The sequence below is a fragment of the Heteronotia binoei genome, chromosome 7 (genome assembly GCF_032191835.1).
Source record: "Heteronotia binoei isolate CCM8104 ecotype False Entrance Well chromosome 7, APGP_CSIRO_Hbin_v1, whole genome shotgun sequence".
Taxonomy (NCBI): Eukaryota; Metazoa; Chordata; class Lepidosauria; order Squamata; family Gekkonidae; genus Heteronotia; species Heteronotia binoei.
This window is the reverse complement of record NC_083229.1, coordinates 81,518,285-81,545,963: the sequence shown is the minus strand read 5'-3', so window position 1 is coordinate 81,545,963 and position 27,679 is coordinate 81,518,285. Positions and strand designations below refer to the sequence as shown.

At 43.2% G+C, this 27,679-nt stretch overlaps 1 protein-coding gene across 2 annotated transcripts in view; it reads right to left on the bottom strand.

Annotated features, from left to right (window-relative positions):
* ROCK1 (Rho associated coiled-coil containing protein kinase 1) overlaps positions 1–27,679 on the bottom strand; it is a 131,047-nt gene that overhangs the window by 92,768 nt on the left and 10,600 nt on the right. The gene's annotated exons all lie outside the window — the stretch shown is intronic.

Below are 27,679 nucleotides of genomic sequence, written 5' to 3'. Positions count from 1 at the left end.
AACCATAGCTCTGGGAGAGGTTGTCCTTGAAAGGGCAGCTGCTGTGAGAGCCCTCTCCAGCCCCACCCACCTCACAGGGTGTCTGTTGTGGGGGAGGAAGGTAAAGGAGATTATGAAACACTCTGAGACTCTTTGGAGTGGAGGGTGGGATATAAATCCAATATAATCTTCTTATATTCATCTCAAGGGGAGCTGATTTCTCCCATCCGGAGAGCAATTGTAATTCTGACTGATCTCCAGTCCTCACCTGGAGATTGGCAACAGTGGTTACCAAGAGGAAACTGTTGGTTTGGAGTCTATGGTATTGTACCTTTCTGAGGTCTTACACCTCCTCAAACCCAGGCCTCTCCAGGTCCGTCCCCTTAAATCTCCAGGAATTTCCTAACCTGGAGTTGGCAACCCTATCTCATTCCCTTTATCTGCCCCTCTGACTTCAGCTTTCCATCACCTGTGCCCTCCCTGCAGCCTCTATATAGGAAAATTAGTCTTTCTTCACAGTGAAGGAAGGGGGAACCAAAGCAGTTTACATCATTCTCTCCCCCTATGTAATCTGTGAGGCAGATTAGGCTGGAAGTCTGTGACTGGTCTGAAATCAGTCAGTCAACTTCCACAGCAAGGACCTGGGTCTGGTAGACCCCACTCTGAAGCACTAACTCCTATGCCCTCCTCAAAGTCCACCACAGAATCTCCAGGAATTTCTCACCAACCTGGAACTGGCAGTCATAGTCAGCATGGGCCCAGTGAGTTCTGCCTCAGAGGCCTGTAGTGAGACCTTTCAGACCAACAGACTATCTCTGACAACCTGTTTAATAGGGAGGAGTTGTCAGCCATTACATCAGCTTACAGCATTCCCCTCTCCTCTCCCCCCCCTTTACCTGAACAACAACAACCCTGTGAGGCAGGTTAGGCTGGTTTGAAATCACCCAGTCAGCTTCTACAGTCCTCACCTGGAGACTGGCAACAGTGGTTCCCCAGGAGGAAAGGCCTCCCTCAGAGGCCTTTCAGACCAACAGTCTCTCTTTGACAGACTGTTTAATAGGGAGGGTTTAATAAACCCTGTTAAATAGGGAGGAGTCCTCAGCCATTACATCAGTTTACATCATTCTCATCTCCTCTCCCCCCTTTCATCTAAACAACAACAACCCTGTGAGGTAGTTTAGGCTGGTTTGAAATCTCCCAGCCGTCTTCTACAGCCTTCACCTGCAGATTGGCAACCGTGGTTCTCCAGTAGGAAAGGCCTTTCCCTCAGAGTCCATTCTGTCATATGAGCCCACTGTAGCCTAATTGGAATAGAAATAGTGAAGAGCATTGGCAGCTGGAAAGGGCCCCTCCCTGCTATGAATGAGCATTCCTTTTGCCTCAGTTGAAGAGAAGGAACTCTGTTTTCTCATGAACACAGGCCTGTAGCTGGGGGGAGGGGGGGCTGAGGGGCCAGGCACCACAATATTTCCCGTTTTACACCCTCGCGTCTCCTTGCCTGCTCTCAGACGGACTGTCCTGACTTCCTACAACAGGCCCTGAGGACAAGCAGTCCTGCTCAGTAAGCTCTCTGTTAGCAGACAACTGTGTCCGTTGAAGGGGTTCTTGCCTGATGGGGCTGGCAGTGGGTGGGGGAGAGCAGAATCAGCCAATGGCACAGCAGAGACAGTGTGAGCCAATCCTGTGCAAGCCACATCTAACGAATGAAAATCCTCAGAACTGCCACCAAGGTTGGGCTTTTATTTATATAACTGATTCTGATTTTACTACATATTACAATATCCTAATACTCTAATATGTAGATATCAAGTTTTAAATATGTTTAAAGGTGCTTGAAATGTAAAGGATTCTTTACATTAAAGCAAAAAACAATTACATGTAGAACACTTTAGCCCCCCCCCCACCACCACACACACCCCTCCAGCTGAGGACACCACTCTTATGCAACCCAGATCAAGCAAACTCAAGGGTCCAGCAGCATGAGTTCTAGAAACTATGCACATGGTAACTGTGCTGTTTTGTTTTTTAAAGTTTTTGTCTTAATGTGTTTTAATCTATTTATTTGTGTATTAGGGTTTGTAGAATCTTTCATGCTCAAGTGCAGTGTTCTACTGGAGAAAGTTTTTCTTCCAGACCTTTCGTTCTCCGCTGCGGAGAACATCCTCAGTGGCGTAATGTTCTCCACAGCCGAGAACGAAACATCTGGAAAAAAAACTTTCTCCAGTAGAACACGGCACTTGAGCCCGAAAGATTCTACAAACCCTAATGATGTTACCAGCCGTGAAAACCTGAAATCTTTGGTATTTGTGTATTGCTGTGAAGTCGAATGGCTTCAATATCTGTGTCTATAATCCACCTTCAGCCCAATTGTGGGGAGAGCGGGATATAAATAAAAAAAACAAAAATATATAATAGTTGTGTTCTGACATCCTTAACAAGCAACAATACATCTACTATTATTATTCTTGTACTCTGGAGAGTACATACATGGCTTGCATTGAAAAAAATATGCATTTGGCAAAGAGATCTTTCGGTACCATCTTCTGCCATACACATATATCAAACCACTAAAGCAACTGTCCTCCTCTACTGAGAGCAGAGCAACCAACACTTCTCTGACCTCAATATGTGATTCTATCCTGCAACTGCCACATATCAGTCACTGGAGGCAGCCAAGATGCTGCAGCTATTATACCAACAGCAGTGCTTTGGATGGAAGGCTAATTTTTCCTTGGAAGCAAAGAAGCAGGGGTTCCATGCTACACCCATGAGCGCTCCATGCTAGACACACTAACACCAAGGCTACTAGCTGGTGCATAGGGAAGAAACCCTTTGGAAGGATATCAACACTCAGAATGTTGGGCTGCAATGTGCCAGCTGTCCTTTCTGCAGTCTGGATGCCTTCTGAGGCTGGCACCCCTTACTACCTACAGTCAGATGGTAATAGGTCCAGAGCTTTGCTCATGCACAGTATATAGCAGGGTCACATCCAGGAGTAGAGATATGAGGTAAAGGAAGACACCACAAATAGGAAGGACTGTAAGGGCATAGAGAGACAAGACAACAAACAGTAGTCTGTGGCATTTGCCAACTGTAGATTTAGCAGTGCAACTTGTTCTCAGTTGTTTCATCTCTAATAGAACACAGAGGTTCCTTTCCAGACCTTACAGATGATAGCCTACAACAGAAACACACCCTTAGCTGTTAAACCATGCTGGTTTTTAAAACAGACTTGTATAAGGAACCATTCTCAAATGATTCCTTATTGGAAGCTTGTTGGAGAAGTATGGTTGAATGGGAGTACAGGAAAATTGCCAACCTCCCATCTTGTATTGTGGACTTTATTGATCCCAAATGAAAACAGCTCACATACACAGCTGCACTAATGCAGGATCAGACTGAGTCCACAAAAAATGACATATCAATTTAATTAGAATAAAACTAATGGGGGAGACTTGTCATAGCAGTAGTATGTGCCAAAAGGATCTAAAGGTCTTAATGGACCATACACTGAACATGAGTCAACAGTGTGATGTGGTGGCAAAAAAGGCAAATGCAATTTTGGGCTGTATCAACAGAAGTATAGTGTCCAGATCACATGAAATGACGGTATTGCTTTACTCTGCTCTGGCAAGACTTCACCTGGAATATTGCGTTCAGTTTTCAGCACATTTTAAGAAGGATATAGACAAGCTGGAACAGGGCCAGAAAAGGGTGATGAAGATGGTGGGGGAAGGCGGTCTGGAGACAAAGTCTTATGAAGAAAGGTTGAAGGAGCTGGGCATGTTTAGCCTGGAGAGGAGGCAGCTGAAATGTGATATGATCTTCAAGTACTTGAAGGGCTGTCATATAGAGGATGTTGTGGAATTGTTTTCTGTGGCCCCAGAGGGTAGGACCAGAACCAACGGGCTGAAATTAAATCAAAAGAGCGTCTGACTCAATATTAGGAAGGACTTCCTAACAGTTAGATCAGTTTCTCTGTGGAACAGGCTTCCTCAGGAGGTGGTGAGTTCTCCTTCCTTGGAGGTTTTTAACAGAGGCTAGATGGCCATCTGACAGCAGTGCTGATTCTGTGAATTTAGGGGGAGGAATTTGTGAATTTCCTGCATTATGCAGGGGGTTGGACTAGATGACCCTGGATGTCCCTTCCAACTCTATGGTTCTGATTCTAATAAATGTATATATACTGTTTCATATAGTTTTTAGTTGCTACAAAATGTCTGCATTTTGTGCAAAGTTTGGTCACAGGTAAAGGTAAAGTGTGTAAGCACCAGTCGTTTCCGACTCTGGGATGATGTTGCTTTCATGTTTTCATGGTAGACTTTTTATGGGGTGGTTTGCCATTGCCTTCCCCAGTCATCTACACTTTCTCTCCAGCAAGCTGGGTACTGGGAAAAAGGTAGTTTTGTCTAGGACACTACAAGGATAACTGCAGAGCATTTGTTAGCACCTGATTATTCACTCATCAAGCGCACATTGATATAAAGTGCTTACAGAAAAGAAGAGATCTCCACTTCCTTTAAAGTCTATATGGAAGTTTATATAGTTAAGTAGTTCCCCCTTTAGTAGTCATGAAATTATAAGAAAGCATAGCAGCCAAGCAGATGAGACCTTTCTTCTTTTACCAAGCAAGACCTGAATGAAATGAATACTTCCTGCCAAAGAATCTTCACTAGATCTGTGAGGGTGTCTACAGTCCCAGACCCAACATCCCAACTCAGTTTGGAATGAAGCAAGCTTTGTTCTCTGTGTGAGATGTTAGGAATGGAACACGATGTCCTATTTTATAAATGTTTATCTGTGGACTGGACAACTGATTCCACAAATGCAGCAGGAGGAGACTACACCCAACTGTGCATGAGAATATCTGCATGCTTACCTGCTGTGTGTGTAGTGGGAATACAAGATAAGTCAGATCAGAAGGCTGATGGAACAGAAGAATAAAACTTGCTATCCAGAATATATTTTCTATACAAACCTTTTAGAACTCATAGTTTGCAGACTTGAGAGGGAGGGGTAGATGAAAGTGGAAAAATCTAAAATTAGACTTTAAGAACAGTTCCCACATTACTAAGGCTTCTTTGTTACCTCTGTGACTCCTATAACAGACTCACACAAAATACATCATTTACCATACAGACACCCTGTTTCACACTACACAATAGATTCTCAAAAGATACTATAGTGATAATAAATTATACAAAGTTTCTGAATATAGGCAAAATATAGTCCTAGACATTCTGCACAAAGTTGTATTTAAACACAAAGGAAGTGCAAAACTACAATAAAGCGTCAATCATTTCAGTTTGGACTCTGTTGTTGAATGCTACCAATTTCTGATAAGCATCCTTATTCTTCATTATTTTTAAAAGCTAAAATAAAACAAAGTTCCATTCCTTTGGCTGTATCCCAAGTAAAAATGTCCTTGCATAGTTTCCTTTTTTGGGCAGTAGGCACTGTATGATACAGTGATAACTTTATGTTCTACATTTTATTTAAATACTATGATAGTTCTGCTAACAACTCAAGGAAGAATATGCCTAACTTTCTGTTGTTACTCAAGACTCAGAAGGTTACTAAATACTGAATCCTCAATTTACCTCTTGCTTGAACACATAAGTTGTATTTCTGATGAAGCACTCTTGGTTGCACCAATCATTAGAAAACCAACCCTGCAACATCTACTTGTGAAGATGCTGGTGTGGTGGCAAACAAATGGAGTGAAGAGATGAAGGTTGTACTTGGCCAGAAGAGCTTTGAGCAAGCCAATTCTCAGGTACAATACCAGTATCTCAGAAATCTGCCTTGGACTTCACTGATAGCTATGCACATCTTGGAGGCAATGGCAGGAATAAGCCATACCCTACTGCCTTCAGACCTTCACCACTGATCCAGGAAGGAAGGAAAATAGATGGAGGAGGGAGGGAAAGGTAGAAACTTTAAATGCATTCTCCAAGCCACTGGCTGGCTTGGCTTGGAAAAGTAATTTAAAGAGACAAATGCCTTCTACAAGCTTGCCAATGGTTCTTTCATACATACACAATATGTATGAAAGAACCACATGTGGCTCCTGAGTCACAGTTTGGCCACCCCTGTTGTAAACTGTAAGCCTAAATGAACATTTATATTCTCTGTGAAATCTACCACATAGATGGATCTAAGTAAGTGTTTAGCAGTGGCTGGACCAATGGATGAGAATCACAATTATGGAGAGTTATGGAATTAATGAAATCACTGTCATAAAAAGGGGAAGTCTCATGTGTGACCCAGTAGACATTATAAACTTCGACTTTCAGGTGGCTTTTGACAAGGTACCTCACCAAAGACAGGTTTGCTTATGGATTTAAAAACTGGTTAAATGACAGGAAGCAAAAAAAAAAAGTAAATGGACAATTCTCACAATGGAAGGAAGTAAGCAGTGAAATCCCACAAGGATTGGCATGGGGGGCCAGTACTATTTAATTTGTTCATAAATGATCTGAAACTAAAGGTAAGTAGTGTAATGGCCAGGTTTACAAATGACACAAAATTACTCAGGATATGGAAAGCCACACATGACTGTGAAGACCTCCAAGACAATCTCCACAAATTGAGTGAGTGGGCAACAAAATGGCAAATGAAGTTCCATGTTGAAAAGTGTAAGGTGGTACACAATGGAACAAAAAATCACAACTTCTGCTACAGGCTAATGGTGTCTCAACCTGCTGATACTGAGAAGGAAAAAGATCTTGGGGTCATAGCAGATAGCTCAATGAAAAAGTCAGCCTAGCGCACTGCAGGAGTGAAAAATTAAACTATATGTTGGGAATAACTAGAAAAGGGACTGAAAATAAAACAACTAATATTATAATATTCCAGTATAAATCTATGATGTGGCCTCATCTTGAATACTGCGTACAGTTCTGGTCACAGTATTTCAAAAAGAGCATTGCTGAGGTAGAAAGGAGGAGGAGGAGAATAGATTTATACCCCAACCTTCACTCAGAGTCTCAGAACGGCCCATTGGACTTACCGTGAGGGGTCCTTCTCCTCAGAGGTTCGGAGGACATCTCTGTGGGTTATTCCTACTATTCCTTCAGGGAGGCAGGAACACTTTTTTCAACTTCCTGTTGGCGCCTTCGGAATAACCCCGCCCTCAGTTGTGGGACTCCGAAAGCAGTGTCGTCTTCCCTCTAACTAGAAGGACTATAAACACAACTAACAACTCGTTTTAACATGTAAACTGTAAACTTGAACTCCGATAATACTGAAAGTAACACAGTACAAGGGAGATAGGCCATAGAAAGAAACCTAAGCGATGAAATGAATCTGGGAGTGGCGAGATGTCCTCCGAACCTCTGAGGAGAAGGACCCCTCACGGTAAGTCCAATGGGCCGTTCTCCCTCAGAGGTTGTCGGACATCTCTGTGGGACCTATCAGAGCAGTCCCCTTAATCGGGTGGGTCTTCATCGCTGACCTCCCCCAGAACATGCAGTAATACCTTTCTCCCAAATGCTGCATCTGCTGATGCCATGGAATGGATCTTATAATGTCTTATGAATGTAGACGGAGAGGACCAAGTAGCAGCTCTACACACCTCTTCGACTGAAGCCCTATTCAGCAGTGCCGCGTTTGTGGAGGCACTCCTAAGAGAATGTGCCGTGATTCCTCCAGGTACCTGTAACCCTGATGCCCTATATGCTTCGCTGATACAGGCCTTCAGCACTGCACTGATGGATGAATTAGACATCTTGTCTCCCACTCTTGGAGGAGAGATGTTGATGAACATGGATTCAGTTTTTCTAATTGACTCAGATCGTAGAATGAAAATCTTCAAGGCCCTGCGCACATCTAACGTATGCCAGACTACCTCCTTTGGGTGTTTGGGTTCTGGACAAAAGGTGGGTAAGTAGATTTCTTGTGAGCGGTGGAACCTAGAAGCAGCCTTAGGAATGAAGGAGGGATCCGTGCGCAGAACCACCTTTTCTTTGTGGAACACGCAAAGACCCGCCTTCACTGATAAGGCCCCCAGTTCCGAGACTCGACGTGCAGACGTGATGGCTACTAAGAAGAGAGTTTTCATTCGCACCCATTTTAAGTCCACCTCTCGAAGGGGCTCAAATGGCTTCTTGGTAAGCGCTGATAAAACGGTATGGAGCCGCCAAGACGGAAAGCGATGGACTGCCGGAGGAGATTTCGATTTTGCCCCCTGCAAAAATAATTGGATGTGTGGATGTTGAGATAGCCTATACCCTCCAACGACCGGTAAGACAGTGGACAGGGCAGCTATCTGCCTTCTCAGCGTAGCTGGTTTTAACCTGGACTCCAGGCCCTCCTGTAAAAACGCTAGTATCTCCGCAATGGAAGGGGAAAGCGAAGGAACCTTTTTCCTACGACACCATCGGACAAAGGCCTTCCAGGTGGTGTTGTATATGCGAACTGTGGAGGGCCTTCTTGATGCTAGCATAGTGTCCGTCACCTCCGGAGAGTAACCTAGATTTCTGAATGTCTCCCGCTCAATCTCCACGCGGTCAGATGAAACCACCCCGGGTCGGGGTGCCACACCGGACCCTGATGAAGCATGTCGGGAGGAACTGGAAGTGACATTGGAAGGTCTATTGATAGCTCTGTCAACATTGAGAACCACGGACGCCGTGGCCAATAGGGAGCTACCATGATGATTTCCGCCTGTAGAGCTCTCACCCTCCGCAGTACTCGAGAAACTAGAGGGACCGGAGGAAACGCATACAAGAGACCTGGAGGCCATATGGCTGTCAAGGCATCTGTCTGTTCGGCTTCTGGATGGGAGAACCTTGTGAAGTACCTTGGTAGTTGCGAATTTGTGTTTGAAGCGAAAAGATCCACCTCTGGTAGACCCCAACGCTGGCATATGAGGTCGAATATGTCTGAGCTGAGGGCCCACTCGCCCTCGCAGATTTCCTGTCTGCTTAACCAATCTGCCTGTATGTTGTCCTGGCCTCTGATGTGTTCCGCCCTTAGAGAGGCCAGATGTTTTTCTGCCCATGTCAGAATTCTTGATGCTTCCCGGTGCAACTGAGAAGACCTGGAGCCCCCCTGGTTGTTCAGATACGCCTTGGCTGTGATATTGTCCGTTCTGACAAGCACATGCTTCTGGAACAATTGGGTCCTGAATGCAACCAGGGCTAGACGTATGGCTCTGATTTCTAGCAGGTTGATGGGAAGCAGACTCTCGGACTGAGACCACCTGCCTTGGACTGGCTTGTCCTGAAGAGAAGCTCCCCAGCCCCCCAGGCTGGCATCTGTGAATACCTCCAGGTATGAGGGAGGATGGAACAACTTGCCCTGGCGAAGATGAGACAAGTCCGTCCACCATCGCAAACTCCTCTTGACTGACAACGGAATTATCAGATTTATGGCCTTTCTCTCCATTATCTGAAGTTGAAATGGTCGTAGGAACAGTTGAAGAGGCCTGGAATGGAATCTGGCCCATTGAATCATGTCTATGGTCGATATCAAAAGTCCCATTAGTTTGGCAAGCAACATCAGAGGTGATGATTTGCTCTGGATGACCCTGGAAGCCAAATCCTTGATGGCCCTGGCCTTGGACAGAGGTAGAAATAGCGAATTGCAAGTGGAGTCGATCATTGCGCCTAGGTGCTCCAACCTCTGACTCGGCTGAAGTGAACTCTTTTCTTTGTTCACCAGGAATCCGTGAGACTGAAGACACTGAATGGCCAGAGTTGTCCCCCGAAGGGATTTCTCCTTGCTGTTGGATCTGACCAAGAGGTCGTCCAGATAGGGGTGAATGTGAATACCCTGCTTCCTCAGCTGGGCTATTGGGTGAATTAACATTTTGGAAAAAACTCTGGGCGCTGTTGACAGGCCAAAGGGTAAGGAGTGCTGATTCAGTACCACGAACCTTAGAAAACGACGATGAGAAGGGTGGATAGGGATGTGGAGATAAGCTTCGGTCAGGTCTATGGAAGTGAGGTACTCCCCTGACAATAGAGAGTCCATAATGAATCTCAAGGTTTCCATTCTGAAGTGACGTACCTTGACATAGCGATTTAGAAACTTGAGATCCAAGATGGCCCTCCAGTCGCCATTCTTCTTGGGTATGGTGAAAAGGATGGAATATACGCCTTTCCCCTTCTCCAACCCTGGGACTAGTTCGACTGCTCGAATGTCGATAAGATGCTGAATTGCTTTTGAGGTGATGAGACGTTTGTGCTTCTGCTTGGGGGAAGGTGATCTGACAAATCTGTCTGGTGGAATGCGGTGAAACTCTATTGAATACCCCTCTTTTACAATTTCTAAAGACCATTGGTCTGCCTGAGAGGCCTCCCAGGCTTCTGCAAAGTGGAGTAGTCGAGCTCCCACCGGTACGTGACCGTAGTCATGCCTGCTTGGACTTGCCCTCTCTGTCAGGCTTGTCCATTTTGGAGAAGTTATTACGATTGAATTTGGAGCCGAATGAGCCTCTTTTGAAGGAATTCTTTGGTGTTTCCCAATTAAACTTCTTTGATTCAGAACGATATCTGGCCAAGGAATGTTGGGTCCGAAAGGACTGAGGGCCCCTCTTTTCATTCCTCCGAATGGATTTGGGCATGGCCTTCTTTTTATCCCTAGTCTCTACTAGGATCTTGTCCAAAGCGTCCCCGAAGAGACGATCCCCTTGAAAGGGATAAGCTGCCACTGTGGATTTAGAGAGGAAGTCAGCTTGCCAAGCCCTAAGCCACAGGAGGCGTCTAGCCACAGTAGCGGAAGCCATTGTTTTAGAGGCAAAGGTCAGTATATCTAAGGTTGCGTCAGCTGTGAATGACGCTGCCTTAAGGATGCGTGAGGCGCCCTCTAACATGCGTCTGTTGTCCTCTGGTAACATCTGGAGTAACTTACGTACCCAAACAATGGACGCCCTGGAGACCAGGGAGGCCGCGGAGGACGCCTTAACTATCATGGCCACAGATTCGTACAATCTCTTCAAGGTTGCCTCAGCTTTTTTGTCCAGGGGATCTCTAAGAGAACCCTGGCCGTCCTCTGAAACCAGTCCCGAAGACTGTAGAGCTGCTACTGGGCCGTCCACAGTTGGAGCTTGTAACAACTCATTGGTATAGGCAGGCAGTGCATATAACTTCTTTACTAAGTGAGGAAACTGCTTAAGGGAAGCTGGCTTTTCCCATTCTGCTCTAACCTGCTTTTCAAAGTATTCTGGAAAAGAGAAGACTTGTTCAGAAGCTTCCCCCCTGGGCAAGAACTCAGAATTACCACTGGTTCTTGACTTAAACTTCTTAGATTTAGCTACCTTGACTTCCTCATCAATAGGGCCCTCCTCAATTTCTAAGGCTGAAAGCGTTTTGGCTAGAAGAAACTGGTAATCTTCCTGATGGAAGAAACGACTAGCCTGTTCAGGAATTTTAACCTCCTCCTGTTCCTCCTCAGAGAAACATTCCCCCTCTTCCCTGTCTTCCTGGTCAGAGTCAGATGCCATAGTCTCGAGCTCTAATGATTGGGAAGACTGCACTGGGGCCTTTCGCGCTGCCTTAGTGGGCCAGGAGAAAGAGCGGGGAGGGTCTGCAGGAAAGGTTGATCCTTGAGGGAGAAGCCCCAGCCGGGTGCAAAAGGAGCCCATTTCCTCCTGCATAGCTCTTCTAATAAAAAGCATAGCCTCTGGATTCAGAGGGTTGCCCATTTGTACGTTACCCCCGTCCTGGAAGCCTTCGATGCGCGGTTGCAGGTAGTTCCGAGTCTCCGGAGTGCCTGCTCCTGGGGGTTGGAAGGTCTGAGAGCTACGCTCCGCACTTCCAAAATGGCCACCGCTGCTTGCTGCCGCCCCGAGGGACGTAGCCTGGGCCTTCATTACGCGCCGTTTCTTGGCGCTGGCAGCTGGCTCGTCTGCGGCCGCGTCAGGAAGGGCGCGAACAAGCCGCAAAGGCAGGTCGGCTCCTTCGACGTGAGTCGGCGCTGCTAGAAGCGCGGCGCGCGACTCTCCCTCCTCGTCCGATAGGAAACCGTCCCTACTACAGGCCATTCTAAAACGACCCAGAACAAGTTTCCTCGGTAGTCCTTGATCAGCAAAGGCAGAAGGAAAAGGAGGGATAAGTAGATATGGAAAGGAAAGGATATGGAATGGAAATTGAGAAGAAGAAACAGAGAAAAAAGGCTGAGCCTAGCCTTGTGCTGCTGCTCCCTGTAGAGGCAGGAACAAAACTGAGGGCGGGGTTATTCCGAAGGCGCCAACAGGAAGTTGAAAAAAGTGTTCCTGCCTCCCTGAAGGAATAGTAGGAATAACCCACAGAGATGTCCGACAACCTCTGAGGGAGAACAGTTTACAATCTCCATTCCCTTCCCCTTCCACAACAGACATCCTGTGAGGTAGGTAGGAAAGAGCTTTTTTGAGAACTGCTCGAGAGATAAGCTCTTTTAAGAACTGTGACTAGCCAAGTTCACTTGGCAGGTGAATGTAAAAGAGTGGGGGATCAAACCTCGTTCTCCCAGATTAGAGTCCACGCACTTAACCACTAAACCAAACTGACAACCAAGATGTTTAAGGGGTTAGAACACTCTCCATATGAGGAAAGGCCAAAGAGACTTGGGATTTTTTAGTTTAGAAAAGAGACATGACAGCAGCATGTTAAGACAAATGCATGAATGGCGGACATTTGCAAGGCAGCAGAGTGTCTTGGTACCAATACTCCCTGTAAGCTGTGGAGTCTTGTGAGCAAAATTTCTATTTTGTGAGCACACTAAAGTAGTGAGTTAGCACATAAATTAGTTTGCTCTGGAGCCATTTTTCCTGAACTAAGACAAAAATGTATGAGCCAGAGGCTAAAAAACCCTGTGAGCTAGCTCACACTAACTCAGCTTAGGGGGAAACTGCTTGGTACTCATTTGGTCAGGCATTATTAGCTAGACTTCATTGTTTTCACTAACAAGCATTCAAGTGCAGCATCATGCAGCAAAGTCTATGAATGTTTATGGACAGCTGGGGTTTTTTCCCTCCTTAGGCTGCACAGTTTGCTAAGATACCATTCACTGAACACAGCCTCCAGTTCCATGGGCAAATGGGACACTGGAACCATTCCTTGCCTCTTCTGTCTGTAGCTGCAATTCGTTTTGTTACACACAGTAAAGACTAACAAAATTTGTGGCAGGTCATGAGCCTTCATGAGTCACTACTCACTTCTTCAGAGACTCACAAAAGGTCACGGTCTATCCCAAATTTTGCTACTAGATTCTTACTATTTTCTACTGCTACAGACAGACTAATATGGCTACCATCTTGAGTCATACTATGAAGCTGCTTATAAGAACATAAGAGAAGCCATGTTAGATCAGGCCAATGGCCCATCCAGTCCAACATTCTGTGTCACACAGCGGCCAAATATATATATATATGTGTGTGTGTGTGTGTGTGTGTGTGTGTATACACACACACACACACACACTGTGGCTAATAGCCACTGATGGACCTCTGCTCCATATTTTTATCTAACGCCCTCTTGAAGGTGGCTATGCTTGTGGCCGCCACCACCTCCTGTGGCAGTGAATTCCACATGTTAATCACCCTTTGGGTGAAGAAGTACTTCCTTTTATCCGTTTTAACCTGTCTGCTCAGCAATTTCATCGAATGCCCACAAGTTCTTGTATTGTGAGAAAGGGAAAAAAGTACTTCTTTCTCTACTTTCTCCATCCCATGCATTATCTTGTAAACCTCTATCATGTCACCCCACAGTCAACGTTTCTCCAAGCTAAAGAGCCCTAAGCGTTTCAACCTTTCTTCATAGGGAAAGTGTTCCAGCCCTTTAATCATTCTAGTTGCCCTTTTCTGGACTTTCTCCAATGCTATGATACCCTTTTTGAGGTGCGACGACCAGAACTGCACACAGTACTCCAAATGAGACCGCACCATTGATTTATACAGGGGCATTATGATACTGGCTGATTTGTTTTCAATTCCCTTCCTAATAATTCCCAGCATGGCGTTGGCCTTTTTTATTGCAAACGCACACTGTCTTGACATTTTCAGTGAATTATCTACCACGACCCCAAGATCTCTCTCTTGGTCAGTCTCTGCCAGTTCACACCCCATCAACTTGTATTTGTAGTTGGGATTCTTGGCCCCAATGTGCATTACTTTGCACTTGGCCACACTGAACCGCATCTGCCACGTTGACACCTACTCACCCAGCCTCAACAGATCCTTACAATCCTCTCTGGTTCTCACCACCCTGAATAATTTAGTGTCATCCGCAAATTTGTCCACTTCACTGCTCACTCCCAACTCTAAATCATTTATGAACAAGTTAAAGAGCATGGGACCCAGTACCAAGCCCTGCGGCACCCCACTGCTTACCGTCCTCCACTGCGAAGACTGCCCATTTATACTCACTCTCTGCTTCCTATTACTCAGCCAGTTTTTGATCCACAAGAGGACCTGTCCTTTTACTCCATGACTCTCAAGCTTTCTAAGGAGCCTTTGATGAGGAACTTTATCAAAAGCTTTCTGGAAGTCAAGGTAAACAACATCTATCGGGTCTCCTTTGTCCACATGTTTCCTTGAAGGTCAGGGACAAAGGGTCGCGATTGGGGGGGAACTATCCCGGAGGCGCACACTTGATTGTGGAGTGCCCCAGGGAGTGGTTCTCTCCCCGATGTTATTTAACATCTATATGCGACCCCTTGCCCAGATTGCCCGAAGATATGGGCTGGGGTGTCACCAGTATGCTGATGACACCCAGCTTTATCTGCTTATGGACGGCTGGCCGGTCTGCACCCCAGAAAATCTGGATCGGGCACTACAGGCCGTGGCTGAGTGGCTCAGACTGAGTGGACTGAGATTAAATCCTGTGAAGACAGAGGTCCTTTGCTTGGGGGCCGGGGAGGGGGAAATCCCCCTGCCAGCTTTTGATGGTGCGCCGCTGACGGCGGCGGATAAGGTCAAGAGCTTGGGGGTGCTATTGGAGCCTTCCCTAAAGATGGAGGTTCACATAGCAACCACTGCCAAGTCTGCGTTTTTTCATTTTAGGCGGGCAAGGCAGTTGGCTCCCTTCCTGGATCGCGACGACCTAGCAACAGTGATCCATGCTACGGTCACCTCGAGGATGGACTACTGCAATGCCCTCTACATGGGGCTGCCCCTGTGCCGAACTCGGAAATTGCAGCTGGTGCAGAATGCCGTGGCCCGGCTGTTATTGGGCCTCCCAAAATGGGGGCACATTCGGCCGGGTCTTCGGGCTCTGCACTGGCTCCCAATAACATACCAAGTCCTGTACAAGGTGCTGGTCATTACCTTTAAAGCCCTATATGGCCTGGGACCTGCCTACCTGAAGTACCGTCTCTCCCCATATGTTCCCCAGAGAGTACTGAGGTCGGGAACTCAAAACCTTCTCACCATCCCCGGGCCTAAAGAAGTCCATCTTAAGACAACCAGAGACAGGGCCTTTTCCATAATGGCCCCTACATGGTGGAACCAGCTGCTGGAGGAGGTGAGGGCCCTTACTCAGTTCCGCAGGGCCTGCAAGACAACCCTCTTCCGGCTAGCCTACATCTGACTGGGAAATAAATGTAGTTTATTAAACTCCTGTTAATTATATTGTATTTGATGTTAAGGTTTTAAGGTTTTTAGGTTTTAAATGCTCTGACTTTTTAAATGTTTATATATGTAAATGTCAATTTGAATTCTGTTTTATCGTCTGTTGTGAGCCTCCCTGAGCCATTTTTATGGGAAGGGCGGGATACAAATCATAGAATAAATAAATAAAATGTTTGTTCACCCCCTCAAAGACATGTAGCAGGTTAGTGAGGCAAGATCTTCCCCTACAGAACCCATGCTGAGTCTTCCTCAATAACCCGTGTTCATCAATGTGCCTACTCATTCTGTCCTTGATAATGGTTTCTACCAACTTTCCCGGTATTGAAAGACTGACTGGCCTGTAATTTCCCGGATCTCCTCTGGAACCCTTTTTAAAGATGGGGGTGACATTTGCTACCTTTCAGTCCTCAGGAACAGAGGCAGATTTCAATGAAAGATTACAGATTTTTGTTAGAAGATCCACAAGTTCAACTTTGAGTTCTTTCAGAACTCTCGGATGTATGCCATCTGGACCCGGTGACTTATTAGTTTTTAATTCGTCTATTAGTTGTAAGACCTCCTCTTTTGTCACCTCAATCTGACTCAGGTCTTTCAACACCCCTTCCAAAATTAGTGGTTCTGGGGCGGGCAAACACTTCTCACCTTCCACGGTGAAGACGGAGGCAAAAAATGCATTCAGCTTCTCAGCCATTTCCCTATCCTCCTTCAGTAATCCTTTTACCCCATGGTCATCCAAGGGCTCCACTGCTTCCCTGGCTGGTTTCCTACTTCTAATATAATTGAAGAAATTTTTATTGTTGGTCTTTATGTTTTTTGCAATATGCTCCTCATAGTCCCTTTTTTGCCTGCCTGATCAGTCTTGCATTTGATTTGCCACAGCCTGTGTTCCCTTTTACTAATCTCACTTGGATTAGCTTTCCACCGCTTAAAGGAGTCCTTCTTACCTTTTACAGCTTCCATTACTTTGTTTGTTAACCATGCTGGCCTCTTCTTTTACCTGTTTGTGCCTTTCCTAACTAGTGGTATGTATTTTATCTGAGCTTCTGGGATTATAGTTTTAAATAGTCTCCAAGCTTCCCCAAGGGTTTTGACCGTATTTACCTTTCCTTTCAGTTTCCTCCTCACATGCCTCCTCATCTCAGTGTATTTACCCCTTTTAAAGTTAAATGTGGTTGTGGCGGTCTTTTTGGGCAACTCCCTATTTATGCAAAAAGTTTATTCAGATGTTTATTATATGAACACTAGGCATTGCACAAGTGTTATCAAAGAACAGTTGTGGAACTCTCTAACCTGAAGGAAAAGGGTATCACCTAATGGCAAAGTCTAAAAATATACTCTATGCCTCCACAAGATTATGAAAAACTGTGCCCAGTTAGTCATCAAAATTATGCTCTCCTGTTCTAAGGATAAAGATACAATCTTTTCCAATCATCTTGTTATTTTGATTTTTTTCCCCAGTTGTAGACTCAAAAATGTTTCTTATCTTACAATTACTACACACAGAAGAGTCTAACTCAGCTCAACTCTTGTATTCATTTTATTTTGGTACCCAATAAAGCATTTAATTGTTTAACACAACACAAAAAAATTAATTTAGCATTATTCAGGAGGAGACAATTTGGTCCTAGCACCTAATGGGAAAGTTTGCAATGTATGAAGTGGCCAGCAGTGGTAGCAGCAGCAACATTCATCCAAGCAGGCAGATTCTTCACTCTTTATAGAGGACAGCTGTGCTTAGGTCCTGGTGAAGTCAGTGATAGAAACCTTCAGAATGTACATGGGACCATGAGAGGTTGAACAAGGACAGGCATCTCCATTTTGCTTTGCCCTTGGATTGCTAGGCCAAGTTCCACATTTAATTCTAACTCTCCTCTGATGTCTTCCTTTCTTCACAGCATACCAGGTCAGTCAATGCAGGTCAAAGCACACCAGTGATATTGTGGATGATTCCCATTAAGGAAGAGTAAAAAGTCTGTTCCAATGCTGACATTATTTCGATGGGGATAACTCAGTATTAGACATCTACTAATGATGCCAATATTCAGGAGCTGACATAGTGCATATCTTCTGGAAGTAGGCTTTATAAAATGATTTTGGGGGAAAAATTCTTGAAGCAGTAATAAAATTTTATAGAATACAATTATCATCTGAGCTTAATTTTGGCTGAGTCATCTTAAAAACATCTTAGATGATGATGTGGAACTTGTCCTGGACTTGCTAATGAATGCCTATTTATATTGCTGTGCACTGGACAAAAACAAATCCATTTCCACTAATATACAGGATGTAATTTTGCATTAATATCAAAAATTACATATTAGAGTAGATTAAGATTTGGTTCTGATAATAAGCTTTTAAAGAAATGGAAATTATTTATAATGCACTGGAATAAGGACTACCAGTAATTCAAAAATAAATTGTAATTCAAATTGCTTTTACTATGACTGTTAGCTGCCCAGAGTCCGCTTGAGTGGGAGACATATAATTCCAAAATAAATAAACAGGACAGAGTACTACCTTAGAGTCTTTTGTCATTGTTATAACCAAGAATTCTAATCAGTAATTCTCTAACAGTGATAAGTTTAAAAAATGTAGTAAATGCACTGCTGACAGATGTAACACTGAACTAAGATAGCCAAATTTCTAAAAATATTATCCTATATATTATAGTTAGTAAATATTTTACTTTAGCATTTGATTTGTCATTATTTTTATATATATGTGCACATGTGTTTGTGAGAGCCCCATGGCGCAGAGTGGTAAGCTGCAGTCCAAGCTCTGCTCATGACCTGAACTCGATCCTGGCAGAAGCTGGGTTCAGGTAGCCAGCTCAAAGTTGAGTCAGCTTTCCATCTTCCGAGGTCAGTAAAATGAGTATGCAGCTTGCTGGGGGTAAAGTGTAACAGACTGGGGAAGGCAATGGCAAACCACCCCGGAAAAAGTCTGCCATGAAAACGTGATGTGACATCACCCCAGAGTTGGAAAACTACTGGTGCTTGAACAGGGGACTACCTTTACCTTTGTGTGTGTGTGTATTAAGTGTGTACTGCAGGAAATATAAACATACCAGGTAATTTGATATTGCTCCAACTATCTTCTCCCTAAAATTAAACTATTGTAGGACCCCAAAAAAATTGGGAGCTAGAAAGAGCTGCAGCCAGGAATCAGGCAACAAGAGATATATATTTAGGATTACGATATAATGCAATGATCATTACCTAGATGGCTTGTGTTTCTTTTTATTTTATTTTTTGCTGGCTGGCAATCAGCTATTAGTTGAGAACAGCTCTATATAGTTCCTTATAACCTTTGTTTACTTACTTGTTGAATACCTGTTAGTGTAATGGTCAGGACTTTTTTTGTAAAAAAAGCCCAGCAGGAACTCAATTGCATATTAGGCCATACCCCTTGATGCCAAGCCAGGCAGGACTGCGTTCCTGCTAAAAAAAACCCTGCCAATGGTTAAATTTCTGTATCTTATTTTGATTCATATAATAAGAAAAAAGTACAAATGCTGAGGAACTCTGAGGTAGGCAAGAGTGACTGAATCAAAGTTCATCTCCACCCTACCTCATGGACATACAGAAGCCACTTCAACTGATAGCTCCATTGTGGAAAAATTACTGGTACAATACATAGACTTCCTTTGTATTTTTACTTCCTCCCATCGTCCCTTTTCCAGTGATCATTTCCCCATTTCTTGCTCTTAGAGACACTTACTTTCATCTCTTTCCTTTTTCAACTTCCTGCTATAAACTCCTCAGTCTCACCCCCCTTCCAAGTCTCTTTTCCTCCAGTTCTTGTATACATCCCTTGATCCTTTCCCTTGTTTGCTCTCTTAATCTTTTCTTCCACCACACCCTACCCAATTCCCGACACATATTCTTTGGTTCTTGGGTCCTCCCTCCCTTCTTCATTCCATAGATAAAATAAGGCATTTCTTCCTATTCATAAAAAACTACCAACATGGATTTAAAATAAAACCCACAAAGTAAACATGCACAGGAGATGGCCTCATAAGAAGGTAAACCTATGCCTGTTTACCTTGGAATAATGCCCACTGAACATGGTGGAACTTGCAAGCATGAACACAACTTTATGGAAGGTAGAGATGGCAACTAAGCGAACAAAACAATGTTCCTTGTGAGATGGTAGGGCCAGAAATACTGACTCCTAACTTCTGCGGATTTGTTCCAACCAGATATTATTAGTAACTGAGAACACTAAAATTGTATTATTGTTAAAGATAATGGAATGAAAAACAATACGGCTAAATATAGTTTAACAATATGATAAAAATCACAAGAAGAATTCTAGCACATCTGATTCAGATATTAATGAGTCTTTCAACCACAATGTAACAATATTACATAAACACATACTTGAAGCAACATTTTAGGATTGACAGAAATAATGGTTGTTAATATACAACTTTTAAACAAAAGTTGGTACAAATTCACAATTTTCAAGGGAGCTGGATTAGTCTGTATGAAAAACGCATACAGAAAGAAACTACTCATTTATTGTTTACATTCTGAGTTTTTTATTATCATTAGTCTAATAACTCAGGGCAGTGATCTATCAGACAATACACTATAACATACTTTAAAAACTCACCTACATTTACTAATTTAACAATAAAAAGTTAACATATGAATTATTAACTAGGGATTTTTTTTTTAAAAAGTTGCAAGCTAATTTAAATAATCATCCAAAGTATTTGCCATGCAAATCCACTTGCCAGATGCCATATAGATATTTATAACATCACTCACGGGCCATAAAAAATTATCAACTTAAAAAACAGCGCTCCGCCAAGGGAGAATAATTCAGGTCAGCAAAATTAATGCAATTAATTGTTTTTCTATTTGAAGTCATGTGGGGAGAGCTTAATCTGGCGCACACACGCACACATGCGCACAGCCCACCACCCAGGGAGGGTCTGTTGTGGCCTGTGGGCCGTAGGTTTGACACCCCAACCCCCACCTTTCTGACCTAACACTGTTTCCATTATCACAGCAGTTTTTCACACCTGAGGAAAAAATAACAATTTAAGGAATTAACTCTTCTGTTTAACAACAATCAATATAAAATCCAGCAATAACTAGTTAAGTGCCAACCCATAACTAACTGGTTTTAAAAATGCAAATGTATGGGAAAGAAATGTTCTTATATGTAGTCTACAGGAGCAGATGATACATCACTTATATCAAATTTTCAAGCTACTGTTCTTTCCAATGCATTTTGCAAAAGCTTTCCCCATATAAGTTGCTTTCTCATTCACATTTCCTCCTTATCTCTTTCCTCAAGTACAAGTAGATTAATTCCAGCTGCTAAATCTAACATATACATTAAAATATCCTCTCCAAAAGACATGAAAGTAAGGTCTCAGTTATACATTGTTCCTTGTGTACTGGCAGATAAGGACAACATGGTTAAAAAGGCAGTCTCTATTTAGAAAGGAAAGGTCCCCTGTGCAAGCACCAGTTGTTTCCAACTCTGGGGTGACGTTGCTTTCACAACGGCAGACTTTTTATGGGGTGGTTTGCCATTGCCTTCCCCAGCCATCTACACTTTCCCCCCAGCAAGCTGGGTACTCATTTTACCAACCCTGAAGGATGGAAGGCTGAGTCAACCTCGAGCCGGCGACCTGAAAATCCAGCTTCCGCTGGGGATCGAACTCAGGTCATGAGCAGAGCTTAGGGCTGCAGTACTGCAGCTCTAACACTCTGTGCCACTGGGCTCACCTTTAGATACCACATTTAAATACCACATTAGCATACCTAAGCCAGTGGCAGCTGTGACCAAAAGTGTTTTTTACCAGCTTCCACTGCTTAGCTATCTGCAACCTTTCCTGAACAGAAAAGATCTTACTTCCAAGGTGGATGAAGTTGCTGCTTGGCCTTCACTCTTGTACCCCACAACCTTGCAAAAGCCATTTAAAGGGAACGGGTTTCCTTCAAATGGCTTTTGCAAGCCCCGCCAACACACATCTTACAAACATCCTAGGAGGGTCATGGGATGTCTGTGTGCGCAGGATGGGCATGGGCCAGGTTCATGGACCACAAAGTGGGCCCTAGTCTATGGAAAAAGTAGGTCCATAGTCCACTCCATGCCCATTTCTAGTTAACACATTTCAGTATACTCACCACCATTACTTATAACTGCACCCAATGAGCTAAATGAGAAGATAGGAAAACCTTTGGAATGCAAAGTTAGTTTGCCCAGGGTAAACGGATACAAAAACTTATCTCTGTATGTTGTAAATCTGTCATCTTTACCTACCTTGCACAGATAAACAAAAAAAAGTCAACTAACATACAATATTTTTTTAAAAGATTATTCAAATAATTTATATCAGGTTCACCAACAAGTTTTGTTGAAGGGATACTCTGGCAAGGGAGTACTGGGGGAGGGTGCCAAAAGCCTTATTCTTCCAATAAAAATGGGTTTCTATGAAATCCTATTACCACAGATATTGCCACAGTTTGTTTAAATGACACTAATGGCTCCCTGACAGCACTTCTCTTTGGTGCAAGGAGTCTTCCCCAAAAGGAAGCAGATCAATGTGATATTTTCCTGCATTCCTCCCCTTCTTTCCCTCTGGGATTCATAATTAAAAGGATCATACAGTATCACCCAGTGACCATCAGCTGCTTACTCTTAAAGGTGCAAGCACCAGTCGCTCCTGATGCTGGGGTGACGTCACGTCGCAATGTTTTCATGGCAGACTTTTTACAGAGTGCTTTGCTATTGCCTTCCCCAGTCATATAGACTTTCCCCCCAGCAAGCTGGGTACCCATTTTACCAACCTCAGAAGAATGGAAGGCTGAGTCAACCTTGAGCCAGCTACCTGAACCCAGTTTACTCTTATCTATGCTCTACTGAGTTGACACCACCCACTCAAAAAATATGAAGTCCTTGAAAAACATGGTTTTCCCTTTTTTTCTGAGAACTTTTCTCTTCAGAAATGAGTGAAATGCTTTTCAAGACAAAATTTTATTCATTCCATATATAGTATTATAATTTTGATGTAGAACAATCCCCAGCAGTAGACAGTGCTAATTCTTGTACAAATTGTAGACACATACATACAGCATATTTTTAAGAATGTTTTTTTAAATGACGCAAATTATGTCCACAACATGTACATTGTGAAAGACTTCACTATTTACAATGTTATAAATACCTATATATTGTACGAGATCTTTTGTCCAAATATTGTATTTCCTTTTGTTGAATACAAAAATTGTATTCTGGTTAACTAATCTATTGTTGAAGGGAGAACTCACTGGAGAAGATCCTGATGCTGGGACAGACAGAAGGCAAAAGAAAAAGGGGATGGTAAAAGATGAGATGGCTGGACAGCGTTACTGATGTAACAAATACAAATTTGAGCAGACTATCTATCTAGCTATCTATTGTTGCCATATCATTCATTTAGCTTGTCGGTTGTGGCCTGATAGAACAGGTCTCAAATGTGGTGTTGGACACATATTATTTTATAGTGCTGGGGAAAATCAGTACTCACTTTGAGGCCTCCTTATAGTTAAGGGCTTCTAGCCAACATGGCAATCCTAGACCTGTCCTGTTAATGGAACCTCCCCATTAAGGGACATATGCTGAATTTTATTTTCTGAACTGCAGCATGATTTAGGAGGGAGGGGGTTTGATATTACACCATGTGCCTTGATCGCACCATTATCTGCTGAAAGCAAAGGTTACAATGCCTATCTAATTCTGCAAGGGCACTGATTAGGATGTTCATACCCCAGAGTGTGATGGAACCTATTAGTTTCCAAATAGTTCTGGGAATTCTGAGAAGCTAGATTAATGGTTCCTAAAGCAGACAGTACTTCTCCCCCAGAGGGCAGTGGGATTACCTAGGAGAGCCTAAGAAGCAAGGTGGCAGCAGGGTGGGTACCAGAAGAAGGTTCCTTAACAGTGTGGTTCATTTCTTTATAACTAACCATTTATTTACAACTGGCACCATACTGGCAAATGGCAGGCCACGTTTCTGCCTCTGCTAAAATCTGGTGGAAGCTACCACAATTTATACTAAATATGCTACCAGAGACCTAGCCAGACCAGTATACCACATTTCAAGAAACTGCGTGGTTAAGTGTGCAGACTCTCATCTGGGAGAACTGGGTTTGATTCCCCACTCCTCTACTTACAGCTGCTGGAATGGCCTTCCTTGGGTTAGCCATAGCTATCGCAGGAGTTGTCCTTGAAAGGCCAGCTGCTGTGAGAGCCCTCTCAGCCCCACCTACCTCACAGGGTGCCTGTTATGGGGGGAGAAGATATAGAAGATTGTAAGCTGCTCTGAGTCTCTGATTCAGAGAGAAGGGTGGGGTATAAATCTGCAGTCTGCTTCTGCAGTCTTCTGTGTGATTCTGTCTGTCATTTTTCAAATTTTTGCTGGTAAGTCCTTAACATAATAGTATTGAGTAAGGCTTTCCCCCCATGTTCTTTGATTACTGAACCTATTAATTATGAAGTGCACTTTTTAAGCTATGTGTTACTTCTGTTGCAGCTCACCCAATATTAATATTTCTAGGTTATAGAAAGATTTAGTATACCTTAACTTATTTCAAAAAGAAAAAAAGGGTTTTCAAAGGAAAATATAAATAAAAATTCTGGTAGTAAAAGGGAAAATTATGGTAATATATATGTTGGGGGGAAACCTGGGTATATTTTCAGCAAAAACTAATCTTTAAACAGCCTTTATAAAGAAACATAACACATTATTTTTATTCAGAAATTCAGTAATAAAATGTAAAGGAAAAAAGTATTAAAGGGTGGAAATAAATTAAACTATTTGCACAGTTCAATGAAATGAATTTGCAGTTGCAAGGAAATGATCAATTTTATTAAGGCCAAATTTGTCATCTCTTCATGCATTTCAAAGTTAACTATACAAATGCAATATAGGGCATCACAAGCTGTACCAATTTTTGAACTTGTCTGAGCTAGAAAAAGAAAGGTGCAAGTTTTTTGTGACCACTTGGATATACAGCATGAAGATTTGTCTGAGTGATCTAAGGATTTTCTTTTGATGAAAATTCCAGATTGGGTGATAAATCCATTTCCAGATACTGAGAAAATTGTGGTAGTGGAAGAAGAACTTGCTGAGTTACATAATGACACTGAGCTGAAGCCAAAGTTTAAGAAACTGTTCCAAAAGTTTGGTTAAAGAAGAAAATTTCTGATCACTCTCCTGTACTATAGACAGTGGTTAAGATGCTCCCTGTTGCATTTCCAACATCATATTTGGTATAACATGTTTTTGGTGTGGTCATCCAACCTCTCCAAGGAAAGAAATCCAGCTTCTCTCCAAGATTATTAAACGTGGTGATATATATGTGGTTGTCACAACTTCTCTCTTAATGTATGTAACACTGCCACCAGGAATTTAATTCCAAACACTTTATTTAACCTTCCCCACTGAACTGTACCCAAGTTCTAAGTCTTCTTCATTGGCCTATGTAAACCTGAGGATGAAATGACCATTGGGTACTTATCATGAGGGGTCCTTCTCCTCTGAGGACAAGAAGGACACTTTTGGGTGATTCCCAACCTATCCGTAGGGAGGCAGAACTAAATTTTAACTTCCTGTTTCCGTTGGGAGTCACCTTCAACTCAATTCAGCAACTCTTGTAAGCAGCAGGAACCTCCTTTAAACTGGAAAACCATTGACACTAGAAAAATTTTAATAAACAGAAGGTACAGAGAAAATAGATAAGTACAGGGAAACAGGAATGTTTGAAAACTCCACTACATTACTGTTTGTTTGTTTAACATGTCTAAAGTACCACGATGACGATCCAAGCAGGGACAGGCCAAGGTGTCCTCCTTATCCTCAGAGAAGGACCCCTCACGGTAAGTACCCAATGGTCGTTCTCCCTTTAGCTTCAGTGGTAGTCTATTTATGGGGCAGTCTATTTTCTTCAAAATGTGGAATCGATAGGGATGAAGAAAGTTCTGAAGTGGTCTGGCGTGGAATCTGCCCCACTGGATTACATCTATTGTGGCAATCATCAAACCTTGCAGCGTCACCAAGGTCATCAGGGATGACTTCTTGCTCCGAATCACTGATGCACTTAGCTCCTTTATTTTTCTGTGCTTTCTGAAGTGAAAGGTAAAGGCGGTTCTGCATGTGTCTATAATGACCCATAGATGTTCCAGGCGACGAGTTGGTTCCAATGAACTCTTTTGTCTGTTCACCAGGAAGCCATAGTTCTGAAGAGACTGAATGGTTCTGTTGGTATCCAACTGGGCTCTCTTCACTGAAGGTGCTCATATAAGAATGTTGTCTAAGTAGGGATGAGTGTGGACTCCCTGTTCTTTCAGAACGACTACTAAGTTGACTAACACTTTGGTGAATACTCTTGAGGCAGATGAGAGACCGAATGGTAGTGCTCTGAACTGTAGGTGTTGATTGAGATAGCAGAATCAAAGGTATTTTCTGTGCCTCACAAAGATTGGTATGTGCAGATATGCTTCTGTAAGGTCTATTGAAGTGAGCAGTTCCCTTGGCTGGAGAGTTTCTGTTATACAGCGAAGAGTTTCCATTCGGAACTTTTTGGCAAGAATAAAGGTATTCAGAAATTTTATATCTAACACTGCTCTCCAATCTCCGGATTGTTTTGGAACTGTGAAAAATATTGAATATACTCCCCTTTCTGTTCCTCTGGTGGTACGGGTTTTATCGCCTTTATTTCTAAAAGATGTTGAATGGCTTGAAGTGTGCGATCTCTCTTGATTGGATTTGTGTGACTTGGGGAGTAAACAAAGTGATCTGGTGGTAGCTTTTGAGATTCTAATTTGTATTTGTAGGAGACTATTTCCTTGCACCAAGCGTCTACTGTGGAGGTTTGCCAGTAGTGTTGAAAGCGTAGGAGATGTCTACCGACTGGTAGCGTTGCATAGTCATGCTTTGCTTGCTTTATTGTCTCTCTGGCTTTTCAGGTTGCTTGTTTCCAAATTTGTTGAATCTGCCATTGTTGTTGCGACCAAAGGCTTGCTTGTTGGAGTTCCATGAGCCTCTTCTGTTTTCTTGATGATATCCTGGCAATGTATGTTGTGCACAAAAGGAAGATTGATATGTTTCCCTGCCGTCCTGCCAACGTATGAATTTTAGCATCACTTTCTTCTTATCTTTGGTGTTTACTAAAATTTTGTCTAGCACGTGACCAAAAAGTTGATCTCCACTGAATGGGTAAGACATCACGATGTTCTTGGAGCGTGTGTCTACCAATCATGCTCTCAACTAAATGGAACGTCTGGCTGCTGTTGTTGATGCTATGGCTTTAGAGGTGAAGACCATGGAATCCAGGGTGGATTCTGCCAAGAAGGAAACTGCCTTTAGAACACGATTTGCTCCTTTCCACTGTGTGATGGTCCTCCTCTGGAATCTTAGAGATTAGTTTTCTCATCCAGCTATTGACACTCTTGACTACTATGGAGCCTACTGCAGATGCCTTAAGTGCCATAGAAGATGCTTCATGAACCCTTCTTAGTGCAAATTCTGCCTTCTTATCTATGTGGTCCTTCAGGGTGCCTTGTCCATCCTCTGAGACCAGACCATACCTCTGAAGAGCTGCAACAGGATTGTCAACTAGTGGGATTTGCAAAAAGCTGTTAGTAAATGAATATAATTGGTAAAGCTTTTTAAGGAAGCCAGGGTACTGTTTATTAGCAAATGACTTCCTCCACTCTGCTTGCATTTGTCTCTCAAAAAATTTTGTATAAGTTGCTTTTTGAGGAAAAAATTCCATCGTCTCCTTCCCTGTGTTTCACTTTGGATTTTTCCTCCTCCTCCTCAATATCAGGATCATCGTGGAGGTCTAGAGCAGTAAGGGTTCTAACCAGTAGATATTGGTAGTCTTCTATCCTAAAAAAACCCTGAGCGGACTCTATATCTAGGTCTTCCTCGTCTAACAGAAATTTCCCTTCTTCCTTATCACTGAGCCTTTAAGACTGATCATCCCCTCTAGAGGAAGATGAATCTCTTTCCCTATTTACAGAAGACACTTGCTTTTGTGGGCCATTTTCCCTTCCCTTTTGGTCTCCTTGTTGGAGAGGGGGAGGGTGAACAGGATCTCTGCTTTCTCTTGCCACCTTTCTTACAAAATTGTTGCATTT